The sequence below is a fragment of the Pelodiscus sinensis genome, chromosome 16, assembly GCF_052426305.1.
Source record: "Pelodiscus sinensis isolate ZL-2025 chromosome 16, ASM5242630v1, whole genome shotgun sequence".
In the NCBI taxonomy this organism is placed as follows: domain Eukaryota; kingdom Metazoa; phylum Chordata; order Testudines; family Trionychidae; genus Pelodiscus; species Pelodiscus sinensis.
In genome coordinates, this window is record NC_143067.1 from 3,945,096 (window position 1) to 3,969,159 (window position 24,064).

At 45.4% G+C, this 24,064-nt stretch overlaps 1 protein-coding gene across 3 annotated transcripts in view; it reads right to left on the minus strand.

The window, feature by feature from the left end:
- The window catches only part of SGCD (sarcoglycan delta), a 555,052-nt gene that overhangs the window by 317,799 nt on the left and 213,189 nt on the right, over positions 1-24,064 (minus strand). For all 3 annotated transcript variants that reach the window (XM_075900616.2, XM_075900619.2, XM_075900617.2), the window contains exon 2: positions 4,023-4,197. The gene's annotated coding sequence lies outside the window, so the exon portion shown is untranslated. The remainder of the gene's footprint in view (positions 1-4,022; positions 4,198-24,064) is intronic.

Below are 24,064 nucleotides of genomic sequence, written 5' to 3' on the forward strand. Positions count from 1 at the left end.
ACTCAGAGACTACTGTAAGGGGAGGCATCCGAGTGCCTGAGATGGACGGGTCAGGTGTACAATAGCAGCACTCATGAGTTCCCGATCCCAGACGCGTGTGATCCCATGCGAATTTCTATTTTCATTATCAAATTAACTTTCCCACTTCTCATAACTGCAGAGAAAAGCTTGATAAGGTGACCCAGCTGCAGCCTAAATGTTCAGAAGCCTGAAGGAAAATAAAAAGCAAAGAAATGAATAGGTAGCAGGTTTAAAACCAATAACAGGAAATATTTCTTCACTCAGCGCACAGTCAACCTGTGGAACTCCTTGCCACAGGATATTGTGAAGAGTAGGACGTTAACAGGGATCAAAAGAGAGCGTCATAAATTCATGGAGGATAGGTCCATCAATGGTTATTAACCAGGATGGGCAGGAATGTTATCCCTAGCCTCTGTTTGTCAGAAGCTGGGAATGAGTTCCTGTTCTGTTCTTTCCTGCTGGGGCTTCTGGCATTGGGCCCTGTCAGAAGACAGGACATTGGGCTAGATGGACCTTTGGTCTGACCCAAAGTGGGTGTTGTTCTGTTTGAAGACTATCCTTTGGAAAAATCTGTTATTTTGGGACCTGACTCCTGGTTTTGGAATGCTTGAGGTTGGCAATATCGAATTGGGAACAAGCAGTTCCTAGGGCAGAATAAATCTGCAGAGGGAAAACACATGGTTGAAAAAGGTCTTACCCCTACGCAGCAGACCCGGGGAAGTTCCACCAATTCTACCCTAGAGTCATATTTAAGTCAAAGCGTGCAAAATGATTCATTCCTGATAGCCTATTGATGGCCCTGCAAAATTCTACTTGCACACATGCCCGGACAGGCACCATTATCGAGATGATAACGGGCAGGAGGATAGCTCTTGTGACTGGGCTAGTAAATTGTTATAACATACCACAAGGCCATTTGATGTTGTTACATGGCTCCTGGATGAAAGCTAGAAAGGCAGCAGCCGGTGTGTTATAAACATTTGCTAGGGTTGCGGGGATTTATCTGTCGGTTTTCTCCCCCCAATTCTGATTTGTTGAAGCTGCATGAAAATCAGATAATGGTCCTCGATGCTTGGCAATACATCACTACACGTCCTCCGGCGCACCAAGCTTCCAAAGAACAGGGCGGACAGCAACACACACGCTCACGAAAGACTGACATGTTTTCCCTTCCCCATATAAAAGAGAAATGTGCAATAACAACAACAACACAAACGGATAGGATTTCCAGGCGACAGCTGTGCGAAATATTTCCCTTTAGGATTGAAAGCGTTTCCCTGATTGCAAAATACTCGACCAGTAGCCTCTATTCCAGACACAAGGTTAGCAGTGATACTGGCCATTACAACCAGGCACTATTTGGACAGATTTAAAACGTTTGCTGTCATGAGCGGTGGGTCCAACGTAGGGCTGGCGGAGGAGCGGTGCATGGCCCCAGCCTTCCCAGCCACAGAGCACAGAGACGGCAGGCACGCGGAGGCAACAATGCTCCGCCCCCGATAGGCGGAGTCTGGACGGGGCCAGGCTGGTGCTTTGGGAAGGTAATGCCTTCACCTGCCTATTATACCTGCCACCCACACTTGCTTAGTTGCGCTGCTTATTATTTAATGGCAGGGACCTGGCGTTTCTGTGGGATTCTATAAGCAGTGTAGACTCCTGGACAGTCTGTAGAGCACTGCTTTCAACTAGATCAATAGAGACGCCCGAGGAATCAGAGAACAACGGATCACTGAATGGGAGGGCAGAAAAGAGCAAGATAAACATGGAACCCTAGCATGGGCTGTCCATCTTGGCTTTGGGATTGAACACTGCTGTAATGCAGCCTCACCATGTACCAACATCAGAGCAACGGTATCACAAACAACGCCACACTAGCACCGGGGCAATTCTATTCTGCCCCATTATTTCTCTCTCATTCCTTTCTCCCGGGCCCTGGGGAGAACAGGGATCGCCTTTCATTTCCCTCACCAGTCCTTCTCTTCTAACATCATTGCAGCAAGAAAGAGGGAGCTACCAGCTCTGAACCAGTCACTGTCTAATGCAGACCCCGTTGTTTTGATCTGTTTCTATTGTCTGGCCCAGGATAAAATCCAGCAATTAAACTGTGATCTGTACACACTAAGGTGCCGGCACAGAGAGTTGGAAATTCTGATAGTCCTTAAGATTGTGTCTACACTAGATTATTTCGAATTTACTAAGTTTGTCTTCTGAGCACCCGATTTTACAAATTCGAAATTCCGTGCCCTCGCGATGGAGGAGAATCGAATGCAGTCCTAGGCAGGCTCTGTGAATGTGGATGTGCTACCTCTGACTCCGAGGTCCAGGAAACGCTCTAGGGAGCTGAAGGAGGCCTCCCGGAGGCCAATTAATTTGACTTATCAGCACCGGAACATCCGAACTAACATAACTTCGGATTTACAAGTCTGGGAATAGTGTTACTCCTCATGAAAAGCAGGAGTACAGAGTTTGAATTCCACAGCCCCTTACTCTGGAATAACGGGCTTGGTAGTGTGGACACATCATTTACAAATCGACTTGGGGGTCCACGGGGTGTTATTTCGGACTAAGGTCCTAGTGTAGATCAGGCCCTAGTGACACAGCCTTTTGAGTATTTCAATACGGCAACCATTCCAAAACTGAGCATAATCTGTATGCAAATATTACAAATGGCGTTCTAGTGAGAAATCTGAATTAAATTTCACTATTTACAAAACAAGTGTTATTAGTCTGATCACACCAAAAGAATTCTTGTATGAGAATGGCACATTTTCTTGGAGGCTTTTAAAATATACAACCATCTAATTTCTGTTTGGATTTTTCAACACTCTTACGGTAAGTATGAACACTATCTTTCTACTTCACGGTGCGTGGGAAGTGTGTGCCTCTTGTTCAGATGTTAATGAAAATAAAACATGTGTGTGTACTTTTTAAAATCAGTTTATCGTTCGATGCAAATACTCATAGACCTAGGAACTAAGGTTTTTCAATCCAAAGCTTTATAAAAATCTTTCCAATTGATGATCCAAAAATATAAATTAATGAATCCAATTTCCTTCCTAGAAAATAACTTGCATTAAATTAAAGAAGATGGGTTGTCAGAGATTGTGTTATTCTCAAAGTTCCCTACACCCATGAGTCTGGACTCTTTGCTACAATATGCCATGTGAGTCTCTGCTCTCAACAGATTTTTGCATTGTGTTTTTTCTCGTCAACGCATTCCAGTTAACTCAATGTCTACTTCTGTGTGACAAGTGAATCCGCACACAGCAAATACAAGGGCCTCCTATCCAAGGGACTATCGTGTAACAAACAGCTAAAGTAAATTTCATCCTAGGCCAACAATGCTGAAATAAAAGTGACACAGAAAAGTATGTATTTTGGGGAAATTATCTCTCTTGTCTTTGTTTTGTTTTGACATGTGTTAAGCTTTTTTTTTCTTTCTTTTTTTCTTTTCTCTTTATCCTTCAGAGAACAGCGGTTTTCAAAACTCACATACCTATCAACAAGTCTACTTTAAAAACCACTCTACGCAGACATAAATGAGTAGGTTATTCAGTAAGGACACTTGATGTATACATGGTCATTCATGCGGACCATGGCTTTAAAAGCACTTTAACCTTGCAAAGTATTCTCTGAATCAAAAGAGGCATTCTCCAGGGCTATGTCTACACTACGAGCCTCTTCCACAAAAGGAAATGCAAATAGAGGGCTCATTAGCATATGTTGCACTCATTTGCATTTCCTCCTCGGATCCCTTTTGCCCAAAAGGTTTTTGCGCAAAAAAGCTCTGTGTAGACATTTGAAGGAGGAAATGCAAATGAGCGCGTGACATATGCAAATGAGCACTCTAGTTGCATTTCCTCCTGTGGAACAGGCTCATAGTGTAGACGTAGCCTGGGGCAGTTGGTGGGTTGCATTTACCTCTATATACGTCAATTTGAAGAACCAGACAGTTGTTCAGAAAACATACAGGAATGCAAACAAGGGCAAAAATCACATACCTTAGCAGTCCTGATCGTCCAAATTCTGGGACAATTAGTTTGGGAGCAACATTGGAGTGAAAGGAAGTTCCTCGGGCTACCACCAATTGGAAGTCCTTCTTACGTCCCACACGGGCTCTTACTCAGCCTTGGGTATATCCCTGAGGAGGATGCAGTGTCCTCCAGTTCTTTGGAGCTGCAGTCAGAAAGAGAAAAGAAAACAAGGCGTGGCATTAAATCAAGGTCAATTGTTTGGCAGGTTCAGAATAGAACACAAGGCAACATCGGATAACAATGACACGTCAAGCCAGGACAAAGGGCCCATCAGGAGTGGCACCTTTCGAGGGCAATCTTTGAAATCAAGAACTGCTCTTGCTTGTTTCAAAGGTGCCCCTCGCCCAGGAAATGACTCTCAGCCTGGATGCATAGTATTTCGGGCTGAGCCCACAGAAGTACAGTAACATGCCCGCGTCACATTCTCAGTCTTTCCCTGAGAGAAAAGCACAGACAAAGGGATTTCAAATTTAAAACCCACGGTTCGGCGCTCAAGCAAACAACGCCGGAATGCGCTGGCACAGCACCGTTCACGCGCCAATCTCAAAGCCCTTGAGGAAACGTGAATTAATTAGGCCTTATGACATGTCTATGAGGTAGCTATTCTCGGCCACAATGTGCAAAAATGGGTTCCTGACTTACCCAGCTGAAGCGACCCGATGACTCTGCATTTTAATTGTAGTAATGTACTACCTTTAATATGCAGAACTGCAGCGGCCCTAGCTGTGTCCTGGCTCGTGCTGGTCTGGCACCTACCCCCGCCACGGCGCTGTGGTTTAAATGTTGTAGGGGCTGGGTTGCCTGCGCGCCTTACTCCTACTACATTTAAAGTGCACAGCAAAGCAAGGGTAGCTCCGGGACCCGGCCCGAACCAGGACAGAGCCCTTCCCCTTATCGACTAATTGACAAAATGTATCGACTACACAACTAGCCAGTTACCCGCCTCTTAACATCCTCAGAGGGGAGGCAGAAAAACAGAACAGCTTCGTGTGGCGTATTCCTTGCCAACACCCTACCTCTCATGCAGCCTTTGTCGACCCAGTCAGGCGATGTGCGCCTGAAGTGGATGTGAGGAGTGGGTGGGTGTAGGAGCGGCTGACACTGCAGGAGCTTCAAGGAGTGGTACTCACACCTCGTTCTGCTTTCAGGGGGTGTTTACATTTGGGAACAGAAATGCAATTACTTCCATTTGTCTCCTGAAAGTTGCAATGCCAAAAAAAAAAAAAAGAGAATGGAAAAAAAAACCTTTAATTCCCCCTTTTTTTTAAGTTTCAAGGGAACTGCAATACAAAAGACCAAGTGATTGTCATTGCAGGCTGAACCGGAGAGCCCTGCCTTAGACTGGGAATAGCACGGTTCTTTTAGTCCCTGGGCAGCACAGCCTGCCAATGCTCAGCCTAAGCACATCTCCCGGGCGAGGAGGACTTGGCACGTTGCCTTAATACACTGCTACGCAGGCCCTCAGAGTTTCTGAATTCCCGCACTGCTGGGCGGATGGCAAATTACAGTGCAGGCAGGGGAAAGTGTGTTTTCAGCTCCTGGCAACGAGAAGAAACTTTCTCTTCATCCTAACCACTACCGTTACGGGAACCCGAGCACAGCAGCAGGGAGCTGGAAAATGCAGCTGAAGATTCAATCGGAGCATTCACCCGGGGCCGGCTGTTACGAGGATCTGTCACAGTCCCTCCTCCGGCGTTACAGAACTTCAGCACGGGAACGGGAGAGGAGGGGAAAAATAACTTCCGTCGCAATAAAAAGTAACGACCGCATACAACGGCCCTCTCCCCAGCTCCGGTTTCATGGGCCTGTACTGGTGGAACATCCGCATCGAGTACAATTAAATGCCTACTGTGATCAGCGTTGTTCCAAGCAGCAGTGACTTCCTGCATCAATCCAGATGGAACATACCTGGGCTGCAGTCGGAGAATTTCTACCATGTAGATGTACAGGGATGCAGACAAGCAAACAGTCTTTAACCAGCTCTTCAGTTGGGCTATGTTTCTATGTAATGGATTAGTGGAAAATAATACAGGTTGCACCTCCCTAATCTGGGACTCTCTTCACAGGGCCCTGGCAAGACATTTCCTCCAGGGTTTCACTTTTGTACTCAGCATCTGAAACCCTGGAGGAAATGTCTTTCCAGGGCCCTGTGAAGTGAAGTGAGTCGGATGGTCTTTGTTCCATCACCAGACTATCAATTAAACCCCAACAACTAGCACTAGCTCGGCTCGGCTCAGGAGAGGCAACATAGTTCATCACAGGAGCTTGCTGTTATGAGGATCTGAATTTCCCCAATGTTTAACAGTCCCCAGATCTGGGATTTCATCCAGGATCTGGTGGGGTTTTTTTGTCGTTGTTGTTGGGTTTTTTGGGGGGGTTTTTTGTTTTTGTTTTTTAAAGTAACTTCTTCAGTGCACATCCCTTCAGAGACAATGCTCCCTGCTCCAGGATCATGTTCCTATTGCATGGATCATGGAATCACGGCCCTTCTTAAAGAGGCATCTATTACACAAACAACTACACAAGCCAGCATCCACACAGCTCAAGGAGGAGCCTGGCTCCATCTCTTCCCTTGGCTCCCAGTCACTATGCCTTGTCCGTGACACTCTACAGCAGTGGTTCTCACACTGTGGGGCGAGACCCCAAATTGGGCCACTATTCCATTTCAACGGGCTCACCAGGGTTGGTGTTAGACTTTCTAGGCTCTAGGGCTGAAGTCCAAGCGGGGGGAGGAGTCGAAGCCGGAAGGCTTCAGCTTGGGTGGTGGGGCTCAGGTTATAAACTGCCTGTTTGGGCCTGATGGCCCTTCGGCTTTGCCTCTGCCTCATCTCCCAGGGCGGTGGGGCATGGGTGGGTTCTGGCTTCAGCCACTCCTGAGGTTGCGTTGTAACTTTTGCGTGGTGCAATGAAGTTGGAGCACCCCTGCTCTCCAGTAGGGGAAGATGCCCTGTAGCTGACTAACGTACCGCAGGCAGACCTCTCACTGCGGCAGGCAGCTACATCTGTACCAGCTGGTCTCTTGTCTTAAAATATTAATTACAATCCACTCAACTGCAGGAGGAGAAGTTATGTTGGGCATGGAAAAGATTAAATACTTAGGGGATCTGGAGACTTGAAAATAACAGCGAGCGTATGGTCCTCTGGCTAACTAGTCAAGATCTTTCTCTTGAATGCCAGTCTGGACTTTAAACACCTGTACGGGAGAGGGATGGCATGCACACATCTGCATATGCACAGTCTCATCATTTTCCTCATTAGCCATAAGCTGCGCTTGGCTAAGATGGCAGAGCAGTATTGGTGGAGCAGGGGGCAACGGGGATGCAGAAGAGGTAGTGTCTCTATTCTCACCAGGAGACATTTAATAGGGTCGTTTCTGTGTGTCCAGGTGAAAAGTGAAGATCTCCCTCAGCATTTTCTGGAAGTAGATTAGGGTTACACCAGCACTGCAGCAAACATTCCTTCTAACTCAGCAGTGAGATGGGCCACAAGCAGCCCATCGAGATTCTAGGGGTGGCCTGCAAGACATTTCGTACACTGTTGCCCATGCACAGGCCTGCTGGATTTCACTGGTTTTTGTCTGAGCAGTTTTTTGTTTTCCCCATTGGTATTATTAAAGTGACACACACGTAAAGCCAGGGCATGCAAAGGGAGGTGCATGCTGATTTGCACACGACACTGTAAGAGCCACGTGCACACTCTGTGTCCAATCAAAGCGCCGCGACAGTTCCATCGGCACATCCGAAAATTCTACGTACATGAGCGCAGTGAGCAAAATTAACCATTGCCAGGAGACCAACTTGCAAGCCCACGGAAATGACAGAGGGCCACTCATGTGGCCCACTCGCTAGCCTAGGTTGCCCATCACTATTCTAAAAGAAACAATTTCTATTGATCAAGGCAGCGTGCAAGTGACAGCTGACTGTCATGGCCATCACGTTTTCCCATATAGACAGTATTGAGCTCATGGTTTTGTAAAGTGCTTCGGGATGACTTCAACACCCAGTGACTTTAACAGAAGCGGTGGTTGCTCAGCACCTCACATGGTCCTCAGGACCCTGCAACCCAAATTTTACCTTTACAATATCTCCTCCCTCTACTTTGCAGCTATTTCAAGGAACCCACTGATATCAACACTTCATCCTGCCAGCTCCAACTCAGGTTGAAACCTCCCTTATATTCAGTATAAAGAGGGAGAAAAACTTGTTGAAAGTCTATGGGTCAGGTTTAAAGGAGCAAACAGCAGTGATGTTGTGGTTGGTGTCTGCTACAGGCCACCGAACCAGGTGGATGAGGTAGATGAGGCTTTCTTCGAACAACTGAGCGAAGCTTCCAGATCGCAGGCCCTGGTTCTCATGGGGGACTTTAATCACCCTGACATCTGTTGGGAAACCAATACAGCAGTACACAGGCAATCCAGGAAGTTTTTGGAGAATGTTGGGGATAACTTCTTGGTACAAGTGCTGAAGGATCCGACCAGGGGCCGTGCGCAGCTTGACCTTCTCCTCACAAACAGGGAGGAACTAATAGGGGACGTAGAGGTGGGTGACAACCTGGGAAGCAGTGATCATGAGTTGGTAGATTTCAGGATCCTGACCAAAGGAAGGAAAGAGAGTAGTAAAATAAACACCTTGGACTTCAAAAAAGCAGATTTTGACTCCCTCAGAGATCTGATGGAAAGAATCCCCTGGGATGTTAACATGAAGGGGAAAGGAGTCCAGGACAGCTGGCAGTATTTTAAAGAAGCCTTATTGAAGGCACAGAAAGAAACCATCCCGACACGTAGCAAGAGAGGCAAACATGGTAGGAGACCGGATTGGCTTACAGGGGAAATCCTTGGTGTACTTAAGCACAAAAAGGAAGCTTACAGAAAGTGGAAACTTGGACAAATGACTAGGGAGGAGCTTAAATGTATAGTTCGAGAATGCCGGGGGGTTATCAGGAAGGCGAAAGCGCAAATGGAGTTGCGACTGGCTAAGGATGTGAAGGATAACAAGAAAGGTTTCTACAGGCATGTCAACAAAAAGAAGGTGATCAGAGAGGGTGTGCAGTCCCTAATGGATGAAGGAGGTAACCTAGTGACAGAGGATGTAGGGAAAGCTGAAGTACTCAATGCTTTCTTTGCCTCTGTATTCACGGACAAGGTCAGCTCCTGGACTTCTGTGCTAAGCGACGCAAGATGGGAAGAAGATGGACAGCCCTTGGTGGGTAAAGAACAGGTTAGGAACTATTTAGAAAAACTAAACGTACACAAATCCATGGGTCCAGACTTAATGCACCCAAGGGTACTGAAGGAGTTGGCAAATGTCATTGAGGAGCCTTTGGCCATTATCTTTGAAAAGTCGTGGAGATCGGGCGAAATCCCGGATGATTGGAAAAGGGCAAATGTAGTGCCCATCTTTAAAAAAGGGAAGAAGGACGATCCAGGGAACTATAGGCCGGTCAGTCTTACCTCGGTTCCTGGAAAAATCATGGAAGGGATCCTAAAGGAATCCATTTTGAGACACTTGAATGAGAGGAAAGTGATCAGGAATAGTCAGCATGGATTCACAAAGGGCAAGTCGTGCTTGACCAATCTGATTGGCTTCTATGATGAGGTAACTGGCTCAGTGGACATGGGAAAGTCAGTGGATGTTGTGTACCTTGACTTTAGCAAGGCTTTTGATACGGTCTCCCACGATATTCTTGCCAGCAAGTTAAGGGAATGCGGATTGGATAAATGGACGGTAAGATGGATAGACAGATGGCTAGAAGGCCGGGCCCAGCGGGTAGTGATCAACGGTTCGATGTCAGGATGGCGGTCGGTTTCTAGTGGAGTGCCCCAAGGTTCTGTTCTAGGACCGGTTTTGTTCAATATCTTTATTAATGACCTGGATGAGGGGATAGATTGCACCCTCAGCAAGTTTGCAGATGACACTAAGCTAGGGGGAGAGGTAGATACGCTTAAGGGCAGAGATAGGGTCCAGAGTGACTTAGACAAATTGGAGGATTGGGCCACTAGAAATCTCATGAGATTCAACAAAGACAAGTGTAGAGTCCTGCACTTGGGACGGAAGAATCCCAAGCATTGTTACAGGCTGGGGACCAACCAGTTAAGTAGTAGTTCTGCAGAAAAGGACCTGGGGGTTACAGTGGATGAGAAGCTAGATATGAGTCAACAGTGTGCCCTTGTAGCCAAGAAGGCTAATGGCATATTAGGATGCATTAAGAGGAGCATTGCCAGCAGATCCAGAGATGTCATTATCCCCCTTTATTCGGCTTTGGTGAGGCCACATCTGGAGTACTGTGTCCAGTTCTGGGCCCCCCACTACAAAAAGGATGCGGACGCATTGGAGAGGGTCCAGCGGAGGGCAACCAAAATGATTAGGGGTCTGGAGCATATGACCTACGAGGAGAGGCTGAGGGACTTGGGTCTGTTTAGTCTGCAGAAGCGAAGAGTGAGGGGGGACTTGATAGCAGCCTTCAACTTCCTGAAGGGAGGTTCCAAAGAGGATGGAGAGAGGCTGTTCTCAGTAGTGACAGATGGCAGAACAAGGAGCAATGGTCTCAAGTTGTGGTGGGAGAGGTCCAGATTGGATATTAGGAAAAACTATTTTACTAGGAGGGTAGTGAAGCATTGGAATGGGTTACCTAGGGAAGTAGTGGAGTCTCCATCCCTAGAGGTGTTTAAGTCTCGGCTTGACAAAGCCCTGGCCGGGTTGATTTAGATGGGATTGGTCCTGCCTAGAGCGGAGGGCTGGACTTGACGACCTTCTGAGGTCTCTTCCAGTTCTGATTCTATAAGGGGATGGTTGGATGAAATAACATGATCTTGGTAACTAATTGACCATTCATTTCCAGTTGGAAATAGGTCAATGGAGGGATGATAGGAGTTGCTATAGGGAACTTTCTGGGTGTCTGGCTGGTGAGTCTTGCCCACATGCTCAGGGTTTAGCTGATCGCCATATTTGGGGTCAGGAAGGAATTTTCCTCCAGGGTAGATTGGCAGAGGCCCTGGAGGTTTTTCGCCTTCCTCTGTAGCATTGGGCACAGATCACAGCTGAAGGACTCTCTGCATGTTGGGGCCTTCAAAGTATTGGAAGGCTTCAATATCTGAGACATAGGTGAGAGGATTATTCTAAGAGGGGTGGGCGAGATTCTGTGGCCTGCACTGTGCAGGGGGTCAGACTAGATGATCATAATGGTCCCTTCTGACCTTAAAGTCTATGAGTCTTAGTATGAAGCCAGTGCTGGTAAAGGGGATAAAAACGTCCAAATCCCTCCTTTCAGAAGGCTAATGTTAAAAAAACAAAAACATGGTAGCACTTCAACTTTGGAACCCCTCCAGTTAGAACACTTAGAACACTTCAGACAGCTGCTTCTCAGCCATACTTTGTCATTCATCACGGGGTCAGTGCAAAACATAAATAAAAGAGGAGTCTCTAGCAATGGTGAGACTCGGTTGTTTTGTGGCATTTTCTCTTCCTTTACAGCAGAAAAATAGGTGGAACAGCAGCACTGTAATCCAAGAGACGTGCAGATACCTGAAGCCTTCTTACAATGGGCAGCAAGTAATTGTAAAGTTTGCTGGAGTGCTGTAGTCTGATAGGTTAGAGTCTGACTTATTCTGCAAATTAATGAAGTTACGGGATGTTGCTGCAAATTAATGACAGAATGGGTGCAAGGAGCTAGAGGTATGAATCTAATGAGATAGTCTGATTCTGCTGTTCTCTTTTTTTAAGTGCAGCCCAAGGGTCTCTGGGTAAAATGAAGGGAGAACACTAGTTAACGATGCTTGTTATTTGATTTATACTAATCATTTCACTGCAAATACTTTCCAAGGCTCTAACTTGCTCAGACCCTGCGGTCTGCATGCCTGTTACTGTTTCTAAAAAATAAATATCTCCCAAAAACAGGAAAAGAAATCTGTTAAATATTTGCACCGTAAACCAGGAATGTGTATCTCTGAAAGACCTAGTAATGTCTAGAGTCAAAAAGCAAAAGGAGGTTTAGCTTGCCCTCAACCTCTAACACAAATCAATATTATTAAATATTATTCTCATAGCCCTCTTAGTACCTATAAAATACAGAACGACTCAGAGACCCCCATGAGGGAAAGCATTTTAAGTACATGATTTACATCCATCCTTATTGGGAAAAGCACTTCAATGCTTTGAGCCTTTGAGAATCTACTGCCATTACTGTTTGTTCTGCCAATTCAGCTGAAAGTAAAGGTAATAAAGAGGAGAATTATGGGAAAGCATATTCACATGTTGCAAACTAACTGCATGGGGACGTATGCACATGCGCTTATATTCCTTCTTGAGAGGGGCTTGGACGTGCACTTAATCGGGACATGGATCTTCAAAAAAATCTAGTTTTCTCAGCTAGGTCTAACAATCATAGAATCATAGAATCATAGGACTGGAAGGGACCTCAAGAGGTCATCGAGTCCAGCCCCCCGCCCTCAAGGCAGGACCAAGCTCCGTCTACACCATCCCTGACAGATGTCTATCTAACCTGTTCTTAAATATCTCCAGAGAGGGAGATTCCACCACCTCCCTTGGCAATTTATTCCAATATTTGACCACCCTGACAGTTAGGAATTTTTTCCTAATGTCCAATCTAAACCTCCCCTGCTGCACTTTAAGCCCATTACTCCTTGTCCTGTCCTCAGAAACCAAGAGGAACAAATTTTCTCCTTCCTCCTTGTGACACCCTTTTAGATATTGGAAAACCGCTATCATGTCCCCCCTTAATCTTCTTTTTTCCAAACTAAACAAGCCCAGTTCATGAAGCCTGGCTTCATAGGTCATGTTCTCTAGACCTTTAATCATTCTTGTCGCTCTTCTCTGTACCCTTTCCAATTTCTCCAATGATATCTGAAGATGTTTTGTATGAAAATGTGCCACAAGACAATAACCATCATATGGGTATTTCCCCATGTAAATGCCCCCTTCATCCCAACTGAAAGGAAAATAAAAGGAATTATCTTTATTCTTATTGCTGAAGTTAAATTAAGAGGTTTGTTTTATAAGTTACATGTGTTAACTGGTTTCTTTACAGCTATGCAGAACAAGTTAGACTCCAAAGAAAATTTTTGGCTCTTCATTCCAATATCACTATAGTCAAGAAGGCCTTTGGAAATTCACAAAGGAAAAAAGAAACGTGATTTGCTGTCCTCTCTGCCTCCACAATAATAGAAAATATTCCTTTCAGAGCAAGGCCTATGAAATGTGTTTTATCTGACAGCTACAGATCTCTGATAAATAATAAAAAAACAAATATTTTGAATATTGGAAAGGAATATTCAGCTAAACTTTTCAGACTGATTGTAACTGTTGACTGATGTATGCTCACTTCTCCAAGAGATTCAAACAAACAAAAAAAACCCACACTCAGACTTTATTTCCCTATAAAACTAAATATCGCCCTTACTCCAGTTTGTTGAAAAATTGCTCTAAAAGGCATCCCTTCTACATTTCTGATAGATCTGCCCCTCATGGCCGGTTTTCAGAACTCAGCACTCATTTCATTTGTTATTACAGTAAAACTCCAATAGTCCGGCATCCAAAATTCCGGCACTCCTGATTCCGGCATCAAAATGGCAAGAGCCTAGTGAGTGAGCTTCGGCAAAAAATGAGTCACAAGGTAACAGCGGCAGCAGCTGAACTGAGCGAAAAGGGTAAAAAAGGGTTAAAAACTAAAACATTACAGTATACTGTATACAGAATGTACAATAAAAAGGGTTAAGAACACTTTATATACAGTATATACTGTATACAGTATATACATAACCAGCTTATAGTACCTCCTGATACTCTGGCATATCTGATAATCCGGCACCACCTAGGCCCCATAGGTTCTGGATTATTAGAAGTATTTGGCCAGAAACACAATTTTTCATAATACCTGGTCTTATTCTCCCCTCTGAACCATCCTAATTCACCGTTGGTCTTTACCACCACAGCATCCACTAAGACATTAGCAAGACGATTCATCCTGGCTGCTAAGACAGTCCTTGTTCATTGCTGGAAAAGAAGTCCATCATCAAAGACTGGATCCCACGCCACAAAGGGAACGAGAACTTTGCCATTGCAGAATCAAGCAACACAGGGAGAGCAGGTCCCTGCTACAGAAAGCTTTTACCAGCCTTAAAGATAAAAATGGGGACATATTTGATGAGGGGGATGGAGCACATGTCCTACAAGGAGAGGCTGAGGGATGTGAGCTCGTTTAGTCTGAAGACGAGAAGAGTGAGGGGGGATTTGAGGGCAGCCTTCAGCTCCCTGCAGGGGGGTTCCAAAGAGGATGGAGAGAGGCTGTTCTCAGCAGTGACTAACAGCAGAATGAGGAGCAACGGACTCAAGTTACAGTGGGGCAGATCTAGGTTGGATATTAGGAAAAACTATTTCCCTAGGCGGGTGGGGAAGCGCTGAGATGTGTTCCCTAGGGAGGAGGTGGACTCTCCATCCCTAGAGGTGTTTAAGTCCTGGCTTGACAAAGCCCTGGCTGGGCTGATTGAGTTGGACTGGTCCTGCTTTGGGCAGCGGGCTGGACTCTGACCTCCTGAGGTCTCTTCCAGCCCTAGGATTCTACGGTATTTCCTATTTTATAGCTACATGAGTCACAGCCTTCCTTACCACTGGAAGAAGACTCAGATACACTTAGGCCCTGATACTGGAATAGATTTTCCCCTCTACTTCACAGACGTTCCTTTTTGCACATTTCAAATGAGATTTTCAAAACCAGTCAGCAGTGGCCTAATTTCCTTCCACTGAAACTGGGGAAAGGGGGTTAGGGCACCCTGGTACTGTTAATATGAAAAAAATTGCCATTCCATCTGCCAAATCTCCAGCTGCCCAGTGGCTTTTGTCCCTATGTTATAGGTCAGGGCTCCTCAACACATGGCCCGTGGGCCGCATGCGGCTCACAGCCCATTTGCGGCCCGCGGTGCGGTTTGGGTTTATGCGGGGCTCAATACTCAGCCTGCGGGTGGAATCCTTTGAACATGGCCTCCACTGGGAACACGCTTCACAATGGCGAAGCATCTCCCAGGCAAGGTGAGCACTGAAAGATACAAGCGGACGGGTTGGCTGGAACCGACCGGTATAGGGTGTTGGTGTTTCTAGCCCCTAGGGATGAGGTGCACCGCGGCATTGTGGGAAGTGCTTTGTATTCATGGCCATCAGTGTGAAAGAAGCAATTTGCATATATTTGCATATATATTTGCATGTATATGCAACCACACTTAAGTTGCGGCCCCCGGGGCTTCCAAAGTTGAGTAGCCCTATTATAGGTGAAACCTTCCCGGCCATTGACAAAATAAATACAAAAATAAATGAAAAACATTCATCTCCACTGATTTTCAAATGTCACCTCAAAACAAATCTTATTTATATGTCTTAATTTCCCTCTCCAGCTATGTTTTAAATTCTGTAACTTTAATCTTTATCTCTGCGAAACATATGGGAGTAAGTTGGTATAAAAAATGCTATAGGAAATCAAAACGTACTGGACTTTATGCTATATGGGACATACCATTGTCAGCTTGTTATTATCTCAGAACCACATTCTCTGAGCAGGCTTTTTTCCATTATAAACTCAGGTTATTATTTTTAATGTCTCAGCCACTTCAAATCACATGTAGCGTAAACTTCTGCTCCATTAACTGGGAACCTGAATTCCAATTCTGTTTTCAAAACAGATTTTCAGTCTATTAAGCCATTTTTAGTTACCTATAGGCAAAAAAAAATTACTTTCTTAACTTCCAAAAAAATGATACAATAAGCTTCAGTTTTAGGTTGGGGTGACTCTAAAAACCACTCACCAGAGCATTAGTCCAGTTTTACACTAGTACAACACTGGGATAATGCAGCCACAAGCCAAGCTTATAAACAAGGAACCGAGAACAATAGGTAAAGTTTCAGACAATGCAAATAAATCTGATCTATTATGTTGAAAAACATGTTGAAACAAATTGATACAGCGGAACCTCAGCATTCCAAACACCTCGGAATGTTGCTTTTCCTTTATGTTGTTAGTATCTCACATGTAACACAATACTGTGTTGTATTTGCTTTTTCTTTGCCTAATTCTGGTGTTCAGAACGCTGAGGTTCCACCATAACTGACATTTGGAAAATATTATCCCAGGTTTGTGTCATGTTGTTTCTCAGTCTATGTCTAGGGTTGCCAGATGGTTTAAGCAAAAATACCAAACAACCCTAAATGTGGATAAGTGTAAAGTAATGCACATCAAGAAAAATAACCCCTACTATACGTACAGTATGATGGGGGCTAATTTGGCTACTACAAATCAGGAAAGAGATCTTGGAGTTATCGTGGATAGTTCTCTGAAAACTTCCACACAGTGTGCAGTGGTGGTCAAAAAGGCAAATAGGATATTAGGAATTATTAAGAAAGGGATAGAAAATAAGACACAGAACATCTTACTGCCCCTGTATAAAACTATGGTACGCCCACATCTTGAATATTGTGTACACATGTGGTCTTCTTACTTCAAAAAAGATATTTTGGACTTGGAAAGGGTTTAGAAAAGGTCAACTAAAATGATTAGGGGTTTGGAACAGGTCCCATATGAGGAGAGGCTAAAGCAACTGGGACTTTTCAGTTTAGAAAAGAGGAGATTGAGGGGGGATATGATAGAGGTCTATAAAATCATGAATGGTGTGGAGAGGGCGGATAAAGAAAAGTTATTTATTAGTTCCCATAATAGAAGAACTAGAGGACACCAAATGAAATTAATGGGTAGCAGGTAGTTTAAAACTAATAAAAGAAAGTTCTTCTTCATACAGCGTGTAGTCAACCTGTGGAACTCCTTGCCAGAGGAGGCTGTGAAGGCTAGGACTATAACAGAGTTTAAAGAGAAGCTAGATAATTTCACGGAGGTTAGGTCCATAAAAGGCCATTAGCCAGGGGATAAAATGGTGTCCCTGGCCTCTGTTTGTCAGAGGCTGGAGATGGATGGCACAAGACAAATCGCTTGATAATTGTCTTCGGTCCACCCCCTCTGCGGCGCCTGGTGCTGGCCACTGTCGGCAGAGAGGCTTACTGGGCTAGATGGACCTTTGGTCTGACCCAGTACGGCCGTTCTTATGTTCTTGTGTAACCCCCCCCCAAAAAAAACACACCGGAGAAAATGGGGAGACCGAAGTTTTTGAGGGGGAAAAAAAGGACCCCGAGAGTTAAGCAAAAACAATTAAAAAAATTAAAAAACTCAGCATGGCCCCTTTAAGAAATGCTTTTGAGCCTTTCTGGCCCAAACAGCCGTCCGCCATCTTGTTTCCCTGCACCGGGCCGGACAGCTCCCCTGCAAAACCCGGTAAGCATCCGGGATTTTCACCTCATGGCCGGGAAAAAAGGAGAAAGTACCAGACATTTTAGGTGTCCGGTATTTTCTGAATTTTTTTACTGTACAGGAGGCAAAAATACCGGACTGTCCAGGTCAATACTGGACACCTGGCAACCCTATCTATGTCAGGGGTGGGCAATAATTTTTGCCCGGTGGCGCTAGGCCACCCCGGAAGGAGTGGGGACTAAACAGGAAGGGCGGGGCCTTAACGGAAAGGGGTGGGGCTATGATTCCATTATTGATCTGGGGATGGGGGATCCCCTTTGCTGCCCCCTTCCCACTAGGAACCCATGCTCTGGAAGAAGCGTGGCACATTCCCCCACACCCAGGCCAATCAGGAACTGGGGGCAAGAGGAGCGTGAAGTCTCCTCCGCTCTGTGAGCAGCACGTGGCGCTTCAAAGCGTCATGTGCTCCTGGCAAGGTGGGAGGAGGCTTCGGGCACGCCCCTGCCCTCGGGCCTTTATTGGCCTGGAGGTGGGGGAGAGGCAGGGCCTCCGTGGCCCGAATCCGCCCTCTTGGCAGGCTGGATACGGCCCATGAAGGCTCTTTTTCCCACCCCTGGTCTACGTGCTGTTGCTTTAAATGTTTGTATGAAAATCTGCCCCATAATCCTTTAGCACGTTACATGAATTAACTACTGTTACCAGTACAGAAGGACAGAACTAGAGGAGCAGGAGGGAGGAAACTGCAGAGGTCTGACAAAGCATCAGAAAAATGAGGCAGCAAGAACAGATGAGGGTTGGGGCAGCAGAGTCAATAGCAAGGAAAAGCCTTGATGGGCAACCAGGGGAGCAAAGAAGAGGAGCAGAGAGGACCCAGAGTTCAAGGGCAGAATCAGAGAACTATCAAAGGGTTTGGAGAATGCTGGAGGGAGCCAAAAGACGACCAGGAAAGACACGCAACATTTGCGATCCACGTAAGCCAGTGTTTTCCGAACTTTTGCAGGAGAAAACTGTTTCCAATGCACAGCCAGCTTTTCACAGCTGATTAGCACCGGTATGCTCACAATTGAGAAATAAAAGTGGAACATGAGAATTAGGCTTTCCATAATTGCTTCCCTCCCCCGCCCAATACTCCCTGCTCCATGCTCTGCTTTCCAGCCCAGAATGTCTCGTTTGAATGTGTTACCCAGTGAAAAGTGTCAATGAATAGTAAAGCAGCATTCCCGCAGAAGGCATTGCCATCCTGGGCACTGCAAATCAGGGGGAGGGAGGAGGAGATCTTTTTGGGTTGGGGGCCGCTGACCCACGGAAAAATCAGTCGGAGTAGGAGTTGAAGTAGGAATAAGAGATCTTTGGAAAAGGGCTTTTTTCCGGAGGATCGGGGCCAGTGTAGACGCTCTTTTCCAGCTTTTCTAAAAGCCGGAAAAAAGCGGCGGACATTTTTATTTAAATGCCGCGGGGGATATTTAAATCCCCCGCGGATTTCCCTATTACGAACTGTCAAATTAGCATGCCCCTTTCGGAAAAGGGGCCAGTGTAGACGTAGCCAGAGAGGCTCTAGGAGACAGACCCATAGTCTCCTATAGACAACCACCTAACCTCAAGATGATTCTTACCAACAACCACAGGACATACCACACTAATACCAACCCTGGTACCTTCCCTTGCAACAAACCCCGTTGCCAGCTTTGTCCACATATTCACTCTGCTGATACCATTATTGGACCTAACAAAGTGAGTTATAAGATCAAGTACACATATTCCTGCGCATCCAGAAATATAATTTATGCTATCATGTGCCGAAAGTGTCTGTCTGCCATATAAATTGGACAAACGTCTCAGACACTTTGCCAAAGGATCAATTTCCACAAAACAGATATCAGACAGGATCACAAAGAAAAAACAGTTTCTTGCCATTTCAACCAGAAAGGACATTGTCTCAACGACTTGATTACCTGCATCCTGCTTCAAAGGCCTTTTAAGACTACACTTGAAAGAGAATCCTCTGAACTGTCATTCATGCTTAAATTCGACACTTTACACTTAAGTTTGAATAAAGACTCTAATTATCTTACCCATTACAAAGATAGCTTCCCCAATTATCACCGCTAATATCATTAGCTCACAGACATTTACCTCCCCCCCCATCCGCCTTCTGTTCTGAAATTTGATTTGTCCTTTTCACGTGTGTTCATTTTTTAAATTGTATCCTTTGGTATATATGGTTGTGACAATTTTCTTCCACTATTTGATCTGAGGAAGTGGGTCTGGCCCACAAAAGCTCATCACCTAATAAACCATCTTGTTAGTCTTTAAAGTGCTACATAGTTCTGTTTCAGCTACACCAGACTAACATGGCTACATTTCTATCACTATTCTACTCCTGAAGTTTGTGGCTGTGTCTACACTGGGCCACTTATTCCGGAAAAGCAGCCGCTTTCCCGGAATAACTTGCCAGCTGTCTACACTGGCCGCTTGCTTTTCCGGAAAAGCAATGACGATCCTGTAAAATTGTCGGTGTTTTTCCAGAAAAACGATGCTGCTCCCGTTCGGGCAAAAGTCCTTTTCCGGAAAAAACTGTTCTGGAAAAGGGCCAGTGTAGACAGCACAGTAGTCTTTTCCGCAAAAAAGCCCCGATCGCGAAAATGATGATCGGGGCTTTTTTCCGGAAAAGCGCGTCTACATTGGCCATGGACGCTTTTCCGGAAAAAGTGCTTTTCCGGAAAAGCATCCTGCCAATGTAGACGTGCTTTTTCCGGAAATACTTATAACGGAAAACTGTTCCGTTTTAAGCATTTCCGGAAAAGGGTGCCAGTGTAGACGTAGCCTGTGTGCACAGCTACCAGAACTCACAAGCCAGCTGTGCTTTTAATCAGGTAGTAAGTGTCTAAATTCTCTTCTACTCACAATTCATTGCACCTGCAATTGACTGTGTTTGCACAATTGAAGACTCCTTGAAAATATGCCCCATCAGCTAATATTCAAGGAGCTTATTTAAGCTTTGCCTTTTGAAAAAGGCACTTTAAAAATCAGAAATTATATTGTGGAAAAAAAATCAGTCCCATAGTCAAAACTGTACTTTAGCCCTGCGTGTATTTAAACCAATTAGCCAAATTCCTCCCAAGGTAGAACTTTTTCAATCTATTCAGCATTAAACAAACTGGATCCTGCAAATGAGGAGTCGGCATCCATTTACCTGCCTAACACTGCAAACGTTCTGAACAACAAGGGTTTGCTGACCCAAATGAATCTCCAGTACAACACTAGTGATAAATGTACCCAATGGGATCTGGTTTCTTAACATTACAATGAAAGCACAAAGTGTAGAAATGTCAATTAACATATTTGTGCGTGCGCATGCACATATGCATCAGGAAACTCTTCTCACTGCAACTCTCCCAACCTGGGGTAGTTTGCCATATCAACACTAGGAAACTTTCAAAATGACTAAATTCGACTTAACTCCCAATTTAACAAATTCAAAATACTGTGTCCACATTAGGAGAAAGCCATTAAATGAGTCCGAGGCAGGCTCCATTAATGTGGATGCGCTAGCTCGACTTAGCGCCCCAGGAACCACTAGGGAGCAGTTATTTTGAAATAGCGGCATCAGTACATCCACGCTAACACTATTTCGAAATAACTATTTTGGAATTAGCTTTATTCCAGGTGAAGAGCAAGAGTACGGATTTCGAATTAAGTGTCCCATTATTTCGACCTAAGGGGGGTTATTTTGAAATAAAGTCCTAGTGTAGACCAGGGCTTAGTAGTATTTTCAACAGTGAAAAAATAGACAATTCAGTCTATGATAAATTACACACTGCAAAGTCTGCAATATTAAAGGTGCCTATAGCTCTGTTGTTCCAAAATGGGCTCCCAAATTTTGTTTGACCTGAGATTGTCACTTTTTGAGTTCTTTGTTGTTGATATTTTTAAGTGATCGCCTACAGTTTGTTCCCTGATTGAGTTTGTGTTGGATAGGAGTGCTGTTTGGTTAATAAAATCACCCTTTTCAAGGCGATGATTTGATTCTTGTGTCCTGGAAGGTATCAGGAGGTCTGTGTGTGTATCTTCCTAGCCTGAGACACAGTTTGTTTTCTGTGCTTTTTGTTTCTTTTTTCAAGCTGTCTTGTGGCAAAAGAGCTTGGTGTACTTCGGGGGAAGAAATGCAAGTGTTTCTTCCTGGTTTTTCAGGGTTTAAATCAGTTGATGGTAGCAGCCTATTTTCCAGAGACGTCCATGATTCTAGGGAGTTTTGGGGGGTTTTTAAGCAGAGCCTATAGAGGTGAGGTATTTAAGGTCTTTGCACATCCCCACCTTCTGCATTTGGAGTGCCAGAGTAGGGAATAGCCCTGAGACAAGTAAAAACTAAAGACAGGTCCACACCACAACTTCAAAGCCTACGCCCCTGACTTTGGGGAAATTCCACGTCTGGATCTCAACACTGCAAACGGCCTTGCATCTGTACAGTGTGTGGATCCAAAACTCTTCATGTGAGCTCTCGAGTTTTGGACCAAGTCAGACAGGAGCTGAACTTAAAGGATGGCATATGTACAGTACCTCCAATAAAGTGAGAAGCGATAAGGCAGCATGAAAGAAACATCATTGCAGGGTCAAATCTTCCCCAGTTGGTGCAAATTAGCTCCATTTAAGTCAACGAAGCTAATGGCAATTTACATCTGCTGCAACACATTGTGCCTTCACAATCAAAGCAACAGAGCATGAGGATGATTTTTATCTAGCCTTTAACGTTGACCGCTACAATAAGACACTAGCAATTATCTCCATTCAAGAGCTCAACGGGAAGAAAGTGTGTCATAGCGCTCTAGTTTTCTGTTTGATTCTGTGGATGGACGACAGAACACAGTTACAAAATTATTCATGGTTCTTTGAGTATTTACTGAAGAATAGTTTCCTTCCTGTCTTTGTAATGAATCTGACCAAAAAAACCCACCCATTTATGTCTCCAGCTTGCATCATTACGGGCGCAGCTCATTTGATGTGGAAAAACGTACAGTTTAATTGCTTGATTTAAATGTGGCTGATAAAATGCACACTGAAACATCGCTCTTTTAATTATGTTAATTTACAACTAAAAAGCTAAATTTACAAAGGCAATAGCGTTAATTATTTACTTTCCCCATTAAAGCTGAATCTGTATTACCAAACTAATTGGCTTCCTAAGTCCATCCCTCCCCCCCAAAAAATTAAAAAACAGTTTATAAACTGAATTAGAAACTCTCTCGGAAAAGGTTACTTGTATTCAATGGACTGCACTGATCTCTGTCGAAAACACTTCTTTTATTTACAAGGTGTCCCACCAACTCGCCTTTTTCCTTCAAGAAAGTACAGGTTGTACCTCTCTGATCCAGGACCATTGGGACCTGAACGGCTCCGAACCAGGACAGGTCAATGGCAGGCCAGCTGCTGCTGCCAGCTACAGGTTAGCACAGGGGCTGGCTTAGATCAAGGGGGAGCTGAAGGAAGCGGCAGGGGGACTTGGAGGACAAGGGAGGAGTTGCTGAATGCTGGACACCCAGATTTTCGCCAGGAGCACCTATGAGGATGCCGGACCACAGAGTCTCCGGACAAGAGAAGTCCGGACTACAGAGGTCCATCCATTCGTGACAGATGGAGACCGCTGCCATTCAGCTCATGGAAGATATGCATGGAAAATTCCACGAAGCGTGCCACGGAGATGAGCGGCTCTGTAATCATGTCAGAATACTGAATGTGGAGCAGGTGACTGGGATGCTTAATGTAGATGCGTCGAATGGGTTAAACCAACCAGGCTGTCAGGAAAACAAGCAGGGAGGGGAAAGAGGGGCTCAAACTATTCCACCCCACAATAAACACTTCAGGGTTGTTAAGAGACAACCCCCAAGTTATAAGAGGAGACGATTCTACAGCAGCGGTCTTAAGCTGCTGGTTGGAGCGATTGTGCAATCCGGCCTGGGACCACCAGTGGGATGGAGTGGGGGGGCTGTCCTTTACTGGCCCCCAAGCTCTGCTCCTTCCTGCCATTGCCCCACCCTCTTCCCCCCCATGGCACCCTGTCCCCAAGGATGCAGCTTCAGGGTTCACTGCAAGGATCTGGTGCCATGTGGAGCAGTCCGCAAGGAAGCGGAGCGCACTGGGTGAGTGCACTTGCTCCTCAGGGACAGGGTAGCATAAGGGGAGAGAGTGAGGTGATGGTGACAAGGGGCGGGGCTTGAGGACCAGTAATGGACAGGTCCCCCAGCCTGTCAGGAGGCCAGGCCTGGATTGCCCAATCACTCTGGCCAGGGATGGCCTGCAGGCCAGGAGTTTGAGACCCCTGTTCTACAGCCTGCCACACAGACATTACACCGAGAAAAGAAGCTCAAATACACTAGGAACAATTAACGTTTCTTTCCAAAGAAGCGGGAGTTGCTAGGAAACTATTCAGGCTGGCCTAGGCCCTGCTGGGGGGTGAAAAGAAATTAGGCCTGCTGCAGTGAGCATCCAGGGATGCTTATCCTATAAGCAGGGCACTCACATGTAGGGATGGTTGGCTGCTTAAAAGCCTTTTCTTTAAACATTCTGTTCCTGAGAACAACCAGTCACGTCAAGCTGCTGCTCGGATGACTGTACACAAGATGGAGGAATGTGCACAATATGGCTGCCTCGTTGATGGCCTTCCCCACAAATTCTCACTTAAAAGAGTGGGCCGTGTGAAGGCCGCCATCTTCCACTCC